Below are 13,681 nucleotides of genomic sequence, written 5' to 3'. Positions count from 1 at the left end.
CAAGGAGCCACACCAATGATTCCCAATAGAGGGAAAAAAGAAATCCTGACATCATTTTTTTTTCTTAGCTCTGTCTTCAGTCTTTTTTTTCCCCTAGACATTAGAGTGCTTCAGGACACAGCTGTGGACATGGATATTCAGGCTCTGTGCTCCTCAATGGATAATCTCGTTGTAAATGTACAAAAGATTCAAGATACTATTGATCAGAAATCGATGCTAGAACCAAGAATTCCGATTCCTGATTTGTTTTTTGGTGACAGAACTAAGTTCCTGAGCTTCAGAAATAATTGTAAGCTATTTTTGGCCTTGAAACCTCATTCTTCTGGTAATCCTATTCAACAGGTTTTGATTATTATTTCTTTTTTGCGCGGCGACCCACAGGACTGGGCGTTTTCTCTTGCACCAGGAGATTCTGCATTGAGTAATGTTGATGCATTTTTCCAGGCGCTGGGATTGCTTTACGATGAGCCTAATTCAGTGGATCAAGCTGAGAAAAATCTGCTGGCTTTATGCCAGGGTCAGGATGATGTAGAAGTATATTGTCAGAAATTTAGAAAATGGTCAGTACTCACTCTGTGGAATGAATCTGCACTAGCGGCTTTGTTCAGAAAGGGTCTCTCTGAAGCTCTTAAGGATGTAATGGTGGGATTTCCTATGCCTGCTGGTTTGAATGAGTCGATGTCCTTGGCCATTCAGATCGGTCGTCGCTTGCGCGAGCGTAAATCTGTGCACCATCTGGCGGTATTGTCTGAGAGTAAGCCTGAGCCTATGCAGTGCGACAGGACTATGACTAAAGTAGAACGGCACGAACACAGACGTCTGAACAGACTGTGTTTCTATTGTGGTGATTCTACTCATGCTATTTCTAATTGTCCTAAACGCACTAGGCGGTTCGATAGCTCTGCCGTTATTGGTACTGTACAGTCCAAATTCCTTTTGTCCATTACCTTAATGTGCTCTTTGTCATCATATTCTGTCATGGCGTTTGTGGATTCAGGCGCTGCCCTGAATCTGATGGATTTGGATTATGCTAAACGTTGTGGATTTTTCTTGGAGCCTTTGCGGTGTCCTATTCCGTTGAGAGGAATTGATGCTACACCTTTGGCCAAGAATAAGCCTCAGTACTGGGCCCAGCTGACCATGTGCATGGCTCCTGCACATCAGGAAGTTATTCGCTTTTTGGTACTGCATAATTTGCATGATGTGGTCGTGTTGGGGTTGCCATGGCTACAAACCCATAATCCAGTATTGGATTGGAACTCTATGTCGGTAACCAGCTGGGGTTGTCAGGGAGTACATGGTGATGTTCCATTTTTGTCTATTTCGTCATCCATTCCTTCTGACATCCCAGAGTTCTTGTCGGACTTTCAGGATGTATTTGAAGAGTCCAAGTCTGATGCCCTTCCTCCGCATAGGAATTGTGATTGTGCTATCGATTTGATTCCTGGTAGTAAATTCCCTAAGGGTCGTTTATTTAATTTGTCCGTACCTGAACACACCGCTATGCGCAGTTATGTGAAGGAGTCCCTGGAGAAGGGACATATTCGCCCATCGTCGTCACCATTGGGAGCAGGGTTCTTTTTTGTAGCCAAGAAGGATGGTTCGCTAAGACCGTGTATTGATTCCCGCCTTCTTAATAAGATCACTGTTAAGTTTCAGTATCCCTTGCCATTGATTTCTGACTTGTTTGCTCGGATTAAGGGGGCTAGTTGGTTTATTAAGATTGATCTTCGTGGTGCGTATAATCTGGTGAGAATCAGGCAGGGAGATGAATGGAAAACGGCATTTAATACGCCCGAGGGTCATTTTGAGTATCTGGTGATGCCGTTCGGACTTGCCAATGCTCCATCTGTTTTTCAGTCTTTTATGCATGACATTTTCCGTGAGTATCTGGATAAATTCTTGATTGTTTACTTGGATGACATTTTGATCTTCTCAGATGATTGGGAGTCTCATGTGAAGCAAGTCAGAATGGTTTTCCAGGTACTGCGTGCTAATTCCTTGTTCGTGAAGGGATCAAAGTGTCTCTTCGGTGTGCAGAAAGTTTCATTTTTGGGGTTCATCTTTTCCCCTTCTACTATCGAGATGGATCCGGTTAAGGTTCAGGCCATCCAGGATTGGACTCAGCCGACATCTCTAAAAAGTTTGCAGAAATTCCTGGGCTTTGCTAATTTTTATCGTCGCTTCATCTGTAATTTTTCTAGCATTGCCAGACCATTGACCGATTTGACCAAGAAGGGTGCTGATTTGGTTAATTGGTCTTCTGCTGCCGTGGAAGCTTTTCAGGAGTTGAAGCGTCGTTTTTGCTGTGCCCCTGTGTTGTGTCAACCTGATGTTTCTCTTCCGTTCCAGGTCGAGGTTGATGCTTCTGAGATTGGTGCAGGGGCGGTTTTGTCACAGAGAGGTTCTGGTTGCTCAGTGTTCAAACCATGTGCTTTCTTTTCCAGGAAATTTTCTGCTGCTGAGCGTAATTATGATGTGGGCAACCGAGAGTTGCTGGCCATGAAGTGGGCATTCGAGGAGTGGCGTCATTGGCTTGAGGGTGCTAAGCATCGCGTGGTGGTTTTGACTGATCATAAGAACCTTACTTATCTTGAGTCTGCCAAGCGCTTGAATCCTAGACAGGCCCGTTGGTCGTTATTTTTTGCTCGTTTTGATTTTGTGATTTCATACCTTCCGGGCTCTAAAAATGTGAAGGCGGATGCTCTGTCTAGGAGTTTTGTGCCCGACTCTCCGGGGTTATCTGAGCCGGCGAGTATCCTCAAGGAAGGAGTCATTGTGTCTGCCATCTCCCCTGATTTGCGGAGAGTGTTGCAGAAATTTCAGGCTAATAAACCTGATCGTTGTCCGGCCGAGAAACTGTTCGTCCCTGATAGGTGGACTAGTAAAGTTATCTCTGAACTTCATTGTTCGGTGCTGGCCGGTCATCCAGGAATCTTTGGTACCAGGGAGTTGGTTGCTAGATCCTTCTGGTGGCCATCTCTGTCACGGGATGTGCGTGCTTTTGTGCAGTCCTGTGGAATTTGTGCTAGGGCTAAGCCCTGCTGTTCACGTGCCAGTGGGTTGCTTTTGCCCTTGCCGGTCCCGAAGAGGCCTTGGACACATATTTCGATGGATTTCATTTCTGACCTTCCCGTTTCTCAAAAGATGTCTGTCATTTGGGTGGTCTGTGATCGCTTTTCTAAAATGGTCCATCTGGTGCCCTTGGTTAAATTGCCTTCCTCCTCTGATTTGGTGCCTTTGTTCTTCCAGCATGTGGTTCGTTTACATGGCATTCCTGAGAATATTGTTTCTGACAGAGGTTCCCAGTTTGTCTCGAGGTTCTGGCGAGCCTTTTGTGGTAGGATGGGCATTGACCTATCTTTTTCCTCGGCCTTCCATCCTCAGACTAATGGCCAGACCGAACGAACCAATCAGACCTTGGAAACATATCTGAGATGTTTTGTTTCCGCTGACCAGGATGATTGGGTGTCATTTTTGCCGTTGGCTGAGTTCGCCCTTAATAATCGGGCCAGCTCGGCTACCTTGGTCTCTCCATTTTTCTGCAATTCTGGGTTCCATCCTCGTTTCTCTTCAGGACAGGTTGAGTCTTCGGACTGTCCTGGTGTGGATTATGTGGTGGACAGGTTGCAGCAGATCTGGACTCAGGTAGTGGACAATTTGACCTTGTCCCAGGAGAAGGCTCAGCTTTTCGCTAATCGCAGACGCCGTGTGGGACCCCGACTTCGTGTTGGGGATCTGGTTTGGTTATCTTCTCGTCATATACCTATGAAGGTTTCCTCTCCTAAATTTAAACCTCGTTTTATTGGTCCGTATAGGATTTCTGAGATTCTCAATCCGGTGTCTTTTCGTCTGACCCTCCCAGACTCCTTTTCCATACATAATGTATTCCATAGGTCGTTGTTGAGGAGATACGTGGCACCTATGGTTCCATCTGTGGAGCCTCCTGCCCCTGTTTTGGTGGAGGGGGAATTGGAGTATATTGTGGAGAAGATTTTGGATTCTCGTGTCTCTAGACGGAAACTCCAGTATCTGGTCAAATGGAAGGGTTATGCTCAGGAAGATAATTCCTGGGTTTTTGCCTCTGATGTCCATGCCCCAGATCTTGTTCGTGCCTTTCATGTGGCTCATCCTGGTCGGCCTGGGGGTTCTGGTGAGGGTTCGGTGACCCCTCCTCAAGGGGGGGGTACTGTTGTGAATTCTGTGGCTGAGTTCACTTCTGTGGTCACAAGTGGTATTGCAGTCTCTGGGCTTCCTCCCTCAGGTGTTTTGGTGAGCTCGTTGGCTGCCTTGCTATTTAGCTCCACCTGAGTCTGTCTTCCTTGCTCCTTGTCAATGTTCCAGTGTTGGATCTGAGCTACTGCATCTTTCCTTGGGCCTGCTGCTGCTCTGCTAGATAAGTGCTTCTAGTTTGTTTTCTGTTTTTTTCTGTCCAGCTTGTTATTATCTTTTGCTGGAAGCTCTGAGAAGCAAAGGGGTGCACCGCCGTGCTGTTAGTTCGGCACGGTGGGTCTTTTTGCCCCTTTGCGTGGTTTTCATTTTAGGGTTTTTTGTAGACTGCATAGTTCTCTTTGCTATCCTCGCTCTGTCTAGAATATCGGGCCTCACTTTGCTGAATCTATTTCATTCCTACGTTTGTCTTTTCATCTTGCTAACAGTCATTATATGTGGGGGCTGCCTATTCCTTTGGGGTATTTCTCTGAGGTAAGTCAGGCTTGTATTTCTATCTTCAGGCTAGTCAGCTCCTCAGGCAGTGCCGAGTTGCATAGGTAGTTGATAGGCGCAATCCACTGCTGCTTCCAGTTGTGTGAGGATAGATCAGGTACTGCAGTCTACAGAGATTCCACGTCTCAGAGTTCGTCCTATTGTTTTGGGTTATTGCCAGATCTCTGTATGTGCGCTGATTACTGCACGCTGTGTTGCCTGATTGCCAGCCATAACAGAGGTCCAGAGCACTCTGGAAGAGGTTTTCATCCAGAATATCTCTGTACTTGGTTGCATTCATGTTTCCTTCAATGACAACCAGTCGTCCTGTCCCTGCAGCTGAAAACACCCCCATAGCATAATGCTGCCACCACAATGTTTCACTGTTGGGATTGTATTGGCAGATGACCAGCAGTGCCTGGTTTTCTCCACACATACCGCTTAGAATTATCACCAAAAAGTTCTATTTTCGTCTCATCTGATCAGAGAATCTTATTTCTCATAGTCTGGGAGTCCTTCATGTGTTTTTTAGCACACTCTATGCGGGCTTTCATATGTCTTGCACTGAGAGAGGCTTCCGTCGGGCCACTCTACCATAAAGGCCTGACTGGTGGAGGACTGCAGTAATAGTTGAGAACTTTCTCCCATCTCCCTATTGCATCTGTGGAGCTTAGTCACAGTGATCTTGGGGTTCTTATTTACCTCTTTCACCAAGGCTCTTCTCCCACGATTGCTCAGTTTGGCTGGACGACCAGGTCTAGGAAGGCTTCTGGTGGTCCCAGACTTCTTCCATTTAAGGATTATGGAGGCCACTGTGCTCTTAGGAACCTTGAGTATTGCAACAATTCTGTTGTAACCTTGGCTAGATCTGTGCCTTGCCACAATTTTGTCTCTGAGCTCCTTGGCCAGTTCCTTTCACCTCATAATTCTCATTTGGTCTGACATGCACTGTGAGGTCTTATATAGACAGGTGTGTGACTTTCCAAATCAAGTCCTATCAGTTTAATTAAACACAGCTGGACTCCAATGAAGGAGTAGAACCATCTCAAGGAGGATCACAAGGAAATGGACAGCATGTGACTTAAATATTAGTGTCTGAACAAAAGGTCTGAATACTTATGACCATGTGATATTTCAGTTTTTCTTTTTTAATAAATTTATAAATTTCCAAAAATTTCTACATTTCTGTTTTTTTTTCAGTCAAGATGGGGTGTAGAGTGTACATTAATGTGAATGAAAATGAACTTTTTTGAATTTACCAAATGGCTGCAATGAAACAAAGAGTGAAACATTTTAAGGGATCTGAATACTTTCCGTACCCACTGTAACCAACAAAGCAGGGGCAGACACTGACAGCTTGGGGCCCCTGTGTAAGAAATGTGTCTAGGCCCCCCTCCTTTTATGGCGACAAAGCTACATATACCGCTCTGGTAAAAATTAAGAGACCACTGCAAAATGTTCAGTTTGTCTGAATTTTCTCTTTATAGGTATATTTTTCAGTAAAATGTAAATTGTTCTTTTATTCTATAAACTTCTGACAACATGTCTCCAAATTTCCAAGCAATAAATTTTGTATTTTTTTCTGACAAATAAAAATGGTCAAAATAAAAAAAACAGTACTTTCAGACCTTAAATAATGCAAAGACAACAAGTTAATAATCATTTAGAAACAACAATACTAATGTTTTAACTCAGGAAGAGTTCAGAAATCAATATTTTGTTGAATAACCATGATTTTTAATCACAGCTTTCATGCGTCATGCTTTCCACCAGTCTTTCACACTGCTTCTGGCGCAAAAATGTAAGCAGTTTTTCTTTGTTTGATGGCTTGTGACTATCCATCATCCTCTTGATTACATTCCAGAGGTTTTCAGTGGGGTTCAGGTCTGGAGATTGGGCTGCCCATGACAGCTTTTTGATGTGGTGGTCTCTTAATTGTTGCCTGAGCTGTGTATATATGTATATACACACACATATATACAATATATAGCCACATACATGTATATGTATTACATAGTCCCCTTTATTATGTATATTGCCATCCCTTATTATACAGTGCCCTCCCTTGCTATGCACAGCACCGTCCCTTACATATTGGATTATATAGAGCCCAGTTTTTTTATTATATACCTTCCTGTCTTGTTAGCTGTATAAGGCAATGATGGCTGATGGAGCATGGGAAAGCTTCTTTTCTAATGGAGGAGCTGATGGACTGGTAGTCTGGTCACTAACAAGAATACACTATGTAAGAGATGGCACTGTACATATCAGCAAAGGAAGCTCAATAATAAGGGACGGCATCATATACAGTTAGGGCCAGAAATATTTGGACAGTGACACAAGTTTTGTTATTTTAGCTGTTTACAAAAACATGTTCAGAAATACAATTATATATATAATATGGGCTGAAAGTGCACACTCCCAGCTGCAATATGATAGTTTCCACATCCAAATCGGAGAAAGGGTTTAGGAATCATAGCTCTGTAATGCATAGCGTCCTCTTTTTCAAGGGACCAAAAGTAATTGGACAATGGACTGTAAGGGCTGCAATTAACTCTGAAGGCGTCTCCCTCGTTAACCTGTAATCAATGAAGTAGTTAAAAGGTCAGGGGTGGATTCCAGGTGTGTGGTTTTGCATTTGGAAGCTGTTGCTGTGAGCAGACAACATGCGGTCAAAGGAACTCTCAATTGAGGTGAAGCAGAACATCCTGAGGCTGAAAAAAAAGAAAAAATCCATCAGAGAGATAGCAGACATGCTTGGAGTAGCAAAATCAACAGTTGGATACATTCTGAGAAAAAAGGAATTGACTGGTGAGCTTGGGAACTCAAAAAGGCCTGGGCGTCCACGGATGACAACAGTGGTGGATGATCGCCGCATACTTAATTTGGTGAAGAAGAACCCGTTCACAACATCAACTGAAGTCCAGAACACTCTCAGTGAAGTAGGTGTATCTGTCTCTAAGTCAACAGTAAAGAGAAGACTCCATGACAGTAAATACAAAGGGTTCACATCTAGATGCAAACCATTCATCAATACCAAAAATAGACAGGCCAGAGTTAAATTTGCAGAAAAACACCTCAAGAAGCCAGCTCAGTTCTGGAAAAGTATTCTATGGACAGATGAGACAAAGATCAACCTGTACCAGAATGATGGGAAGAAAAAAGTTTGGAGAAGAAAGGGAATGGCACATGATCCAAGGCACACCACATCCTCTGTAAAACATGGTGGAGGCAACGTGATGGCATGGGCATGCATGGCTTTCAATGGCACTGGGTCACTTGTGTTTATTGATGACATAAGAGCAGACAAGAGTAGCCGGATGAATTCTGAAGTGTACTGGGATATACTTTCAGCCCAGATTCAGCCAAATGCTGCAAAGTTGATTGGACGGCGCTTCATAATACAGATGGACAATGACCCCAAGCATACACCCAAAGCTACCCAGGAGTTCATGAGTGCCAAAAAGTGGAACATTCTGCAATGGCCAAGTCAATCTCCAGATCTAAACCCAATTGAGCATGCATTTCACTTGCTCAAATCCAGACTTAAGACGGAAAGACCCACAAACAAGCAAGACCTGAAGGCTGCGGCTGTAAAGGCCTGGCAAAGCATTAAGAAGGAGGAAACCCAGCATTTGGTGATGTCCATGGGTTCCAGACTTAAGGCAGTGATTGCCTCCAAAGGATTTGCAACAAAATATTGAAAATAAAAATATTTTGTTTGGGTTATGTTTATTTGTCCAATTACTTTTGACCTCCTAAAATGTGGAGTGTTTGTAAAGAAATGTGTACAATTCCTACATTTTCTATCAGATATTTTTGTTCAACCCTTCAAATTAAACGTTACAATCTGCACTTGAATTCTGTTGTAGAGGTTTCATTTCAAATCCAATGTGGTGGCATGCAGAGCCCAACTCGCGAAAATTGTGTCACTGTCCAAATATTTCTGGCCCTAACTGTATAACTAGAGAGGAAGGTATGTAATAAGGGACAGCGTTATAAGTAACCAAAGAGGAAACTATGTAACTAAGGATGGTGTTAGACATAATAAGTGAGTACACTGTATACTATGGGACTGTGTTATACATAATAAGAAATTACACTATATACTAAGGGACTGTGTTAGACATAAGAGAGTACACTATATACTAAGGAACTGTGCTATACATGAGTACACTATATACGGAGGGAAGGCACTATATATAATAAGTGAGAACACTATATACTAAGGGTCTGTGCTATACATAATAAGTGAGTACACTATATAGTAAGGGGATCTGCTACAGTTGCATCCATATATATTTGGACAGAGACAACATTTTTCTAATTTTGGTTATAGACATTACCACAATGAATTTTAAACAAAACAATTCAGATGCAGTTGAAGTTCAGACTTTCAGCTTTCATTTGAGGGTATCCACATTAAAATTGGATGAAGGGTTTAGGAGTTTAAGCTCCTTAACATGTGCCATCCTGTTTTTAAATGGACCAAAAGTAATTGGACAATTGACTCAAAGGCTATTTCATGGACAGGTGTGGGCAATCCCTTCGTTATGTCATTCTCAATTAAGCAGATAAAAGGCCTGGAGTTGATTTGAGGTGTGGTGCTTGCATTTGGAAGGTTTTGCTGTGAAGTAAACATGCGGTCAAAGGAGCTCTCCATGCAGGTGAAACAAGCCATCCTTAAGCTGCGAAAACAGAAAAAACCTATCCGAGAAATTGCTACAATATTAGGAGTGGCAAAATCTACAGTTTGGTACATCCTGAGAAAGAAAGAAAGCACTGGTGAACTCATTAATACAAAAAGATCTGGGCGCCCACAGAAGACAACAGTGGTGGATGATCGCAGCATAATCTCCATGATGAAGAGAAACCCTTTCACAACAGCCAACCAAGTGAACAACACTCTCCAGGAGGTAGGCGTATCAATATCCAAATCTACCATAAAGAGAAGACTGCATGAAAGTAAATACAGAGGGTTCACTGCACGGTGCAAGCCACGCATAAGCATCAAGAATAGAAACGCTAGACTGGACTTTGCTAAAAAAAATCTAAAAAAGCCAGCACAGTTCTGGAAGAACATTCTTTGGACAGATGAAACCAAGATCAACCTCTACCAGAATGATGGAAAGAGAAAAGTATGGTGAAGGCGTGGTACAGCTCATGATCCAAAGCATACCACATCATCTGTAAAACCCGGCGGAGGCAGTGTGATGGCTTGGGCATGGATGGCTGCCAGTGGCACTGGGTCACTAGTGTTTATTGATGATGTGACACAGGACAGAAGCAGCCGAATGAATTCTGAGGTATTCAGAGCCGCCATACTGTGTGCTCAGATCCAGCCAAATGCAGCAAAACTGATTGGTCGTCGTTTCATACTACAGATGGACAATGACCCAAAACATAAAGCCAAAACCACCCAGGAGTTTATTAAAGCAAAGAAGTGGAATATTCTTGAATGGCCAAATCAGTCACCTGATCTCAACCCAATTGACCATGCATTTCACTTGTTAAAGACTAAACTTCAGACAGAAAGGTCCACAAACAAACAGCAACTGAAAACCACCGCAGTGAAGGCCTGGCAGAGCATCAAAAAGGAGGAAACACAGCATCTGTTGATGTCCATGAGTTCAAGACTTCAGACAGTCATTGCCAATAAAGGGTTTTCAACCAAGTACTAAAAATGAACATTTTATGTAAAATTATGTAATCTGTCCAATTACTTTTGGTCCCTTTAAAAACAGGGTGGCACATGTTAAGGAGCTGAAACTCCTAAACCCTTCATCCAATTTTAATGTGGATACCCTCAAATGAAAGCTGAAAGTCGGAACTTCAACTGCATCTGAATTGTTTTGTTTAAAATTCATTGTGGTAATGTCTATAACCAAAATTAGAAAAATGTTGTCTCTGTCCAAATATATATGGACGTAACTGTATGTATAATAAGAGAGTTCACTATATACTAAGGGACTGTGTTAGACATAATAAGCGATAATAACGTCTTCCTCCACCTCCCTTTGTTCCTAAATCCATTATAAATCCCCCTTCCTCCCATCCCAATTCCCCATACCCCTCATTGTCTTCCTCCCTGCATTCCATTATTTTCCTCTCCCCCACCCCCAGCATTGCCCTTTCCACCACCTCTATCATTGCTTTCTCCCCACCACCCCTTTATTGCCCATTCCGCCACCTCCATCAATGCCTTCTCCACACCACCCCCATCATTGCCCATTCCATCACATCCATCATTTCCTCCTCCCCCACCCCCCATCATTTCCCTTTCCATCATCGTCCTTTCCACTACCACCATCATTGCATTTTCCCCACCACGCCCATCACTGCCCATTCCACCAGCTCCATCACTGCTTTCTCCCACACCACCCCATCATTGCCCTTTCCACCACCTCCATCATTGCTTTCTCCCCACCAACCCCATCATTGCCCTCTCCATCACCCCTATCATTGCCTCCTTCCCCACCACCCCCATCTTTGTCCTTTCTACTGCCACCATCATTGCCTTCTCCCCCACCACCACTATCATTGCCCATTCCACCACCTCCATCATTTCCTCCTCCCCCACCATCCCATCATTGCCCTTTCCACTACCACCATCATTGCCTTTTCCCTCAACACCCCATCATTGCCTATTCCACCATCTCCATCGTTTCCTCCTTCCCACCACCCCCATTATTGCCCTTTCCACCACCCCATCATTGTCCTTTCCATCACCTCCATCATTGCCCTCTCCTCCACCTACACACACCGCACAATTTACCTCTCGTCACCTTCCCTGCAGTTCTACGTACGCATGCACGCACACACCAACACACACATACGTACACACACACAAAGCACCTCTCACCTCTCTGCACGCTCTCCCGCAGCATCACCATCGCCGGCAGCTTCCTCTCTCTGGCACAGCCGTGGTGCTGGATGGTGATGTCATCCAGCCGCACTGCTGACTGCTCTGTGAGAAAAGAAGCGCATGCAGGAAGCAAGATGGATTGCTGCAGCTCCACTCTGCTGCCATTTTCTCTTGTAGGCAGCGGATCTCTCCCTACCCACCGCACATGCCCGGGGCCACACACACCCACCTTTGGGCCCCGATGCAGCTGCACATGTGGTATGTCCGACCATGCAACAAAGTAGCACTCTGAAGCACTATAACATGCAAACATGAAATATGAATTGCATTACTGCTCTAGAAAATAGGAAAAATTGAAAATGCTTAGTGCATAAATTGGCCAAATCATGTGTACCCAGCAGCCACGATAAGGCAAGTCTCTCTTCTGTGACCTATCCTAATGTGAATCCTTTCCTCATTCTTTATGCATAAAATATAATTGTTCTCAGAAACACATACAGTACAGACCAAAAGTTTGGACACACCTTCTCATTTAAAGATTTTTTTTGTATTTTCATGACTATGAAAACTGTAAATTCACACTGAAGGCATCAAAACTATGAAATAACACATGTGGAATTATATGCTTAACAAAAAAGTGTGAAACAACTGAAAATATGTCTTATATTCTAGGTTCTTCAAAGTAGCCACCTTTTGCTTTGATGACTGCTTTGCACACTCTTGGCATTCTCTTGATGAGCTTCAAGAGGTAGTCACCGGAAATGGTTTTCACTTCACAGGTGTGCCCTGTCAGGTTTAATAAGTGGGATTTCTTGCCTTATAAATGGGGTTAGGACCATCAGTTGTGTTGAGCAGAACTCAGGTGGATACGCAGCTGATAGTCCTTCTGAATAGACTGTTAGAATATGTATTATGGCAAGAAAAAAAGCAGCTAAGTAAAGAAAAACGAGTAGCCAACATTACTTTAAGAAATGAAGGTCAGTCAGTCCAAAAAATTCGGAAAACTTTGAAAGTGTCCCCAAGTGCAGTTGCAAAAACCATCAAGCGCTACAAAGAACCTGGCTCACATGAGGACCGCCCCAGGAAAGGAAGACAAAGAGCTTCTGAGGATAAGTTTATCCGAGTCACCAGCCTCAGAAATCGCAGGTTAACAGCAGCTCAGATTAGAGACCAGGTCAATGCCACACAGAGTTCTAGCAGCAGACACATCTCTACAACAACTGTTAAGAGAACACTTTGTGCAGCAGGCCTTCATGGTAAAATAGCTGCTAGGAAACCATTGCTAAGGACAAGCAACAAGCAGAAGAGACTTGTTTGGGCTAAAGAACACAAGGAATGAACAATAGACCAGTGGAAATCTGTGCTTTGGTCTGATGAGTCCAAATTTGAGATCTTTGGTTCCAACCACCGTGACTTTGGGCGACGCAGAAAAGGTGAATGGATGGACTCTACATGCCTGGTTCCCACTGTGAAGCATGGAGGAGGAGGTGTGATGGTGTGGGGGGTGCTTTGCTGTTGACACTGTTGGGGATTTATTCAAAATTGAAGGCATACTGAACCAGAATGGCTACCACAGCATCTTGCAGCGGCATGCTATTCCATACGGTTTTTGTTTAGTTGGACCCACACTTATTTTTCAACAGGACAATGACCCCAAACACACCTTCAGGCTGTGTAAGGGCCATTTGACCAAGAAGGAGAGTGATGGGGTGCTACGCCAGATGACGTGATGGTTTGGGGTGAGCTGGACCGCAGAGTGAAGGCAAAAGGGCCAACAAGTGCTAAGCATCTCTGGGAACTCCTTCAAGATTGTTGGAAGACCATTTCCGGAGACTACCTCTTGAAGCTCATCAAGAGAATGCCAAGAGTGTGCAAAGCAGTCATTAAAGCAAAAGGTGGCTACTTTGAAGAACCTAGAATATAAGACATATTTTCAGTTGTTTCACACTTTTTTGTTAAGTATATAATTCCACATGTGTTAATTCATAGTTTTGATGCCTTCAGTGTGAATTTACAACTTTCATAGTCATGAAAATACAGAAAAATCTTTAAATGAGAAGGTGTGTCCAAACTTTTGGTCTGTACTGTACGTTTTATGCATGTACTGCCAAG

The sequence above is a fragment of the Ranitomeya imitator genome, chromosome 6 (genome assembly GCF_032444005.1).
Source record: "Ranitomeya imitator isolate aRanImi1 chromosome 6, aRanImi1.pri, whole genome shotgun sequence".
Classification (NCBI taxonomy): Eukaryota; Metazoa; Chordata; class Amphibia; order Anura; family Dendrobatidae; genus Ranitomeya; species Ranitomeya imitator.
The sequence above is the reverse complement of the archived record's forward strand: the minus strand, read 5'-3'. Positions refer to the sequence as shown.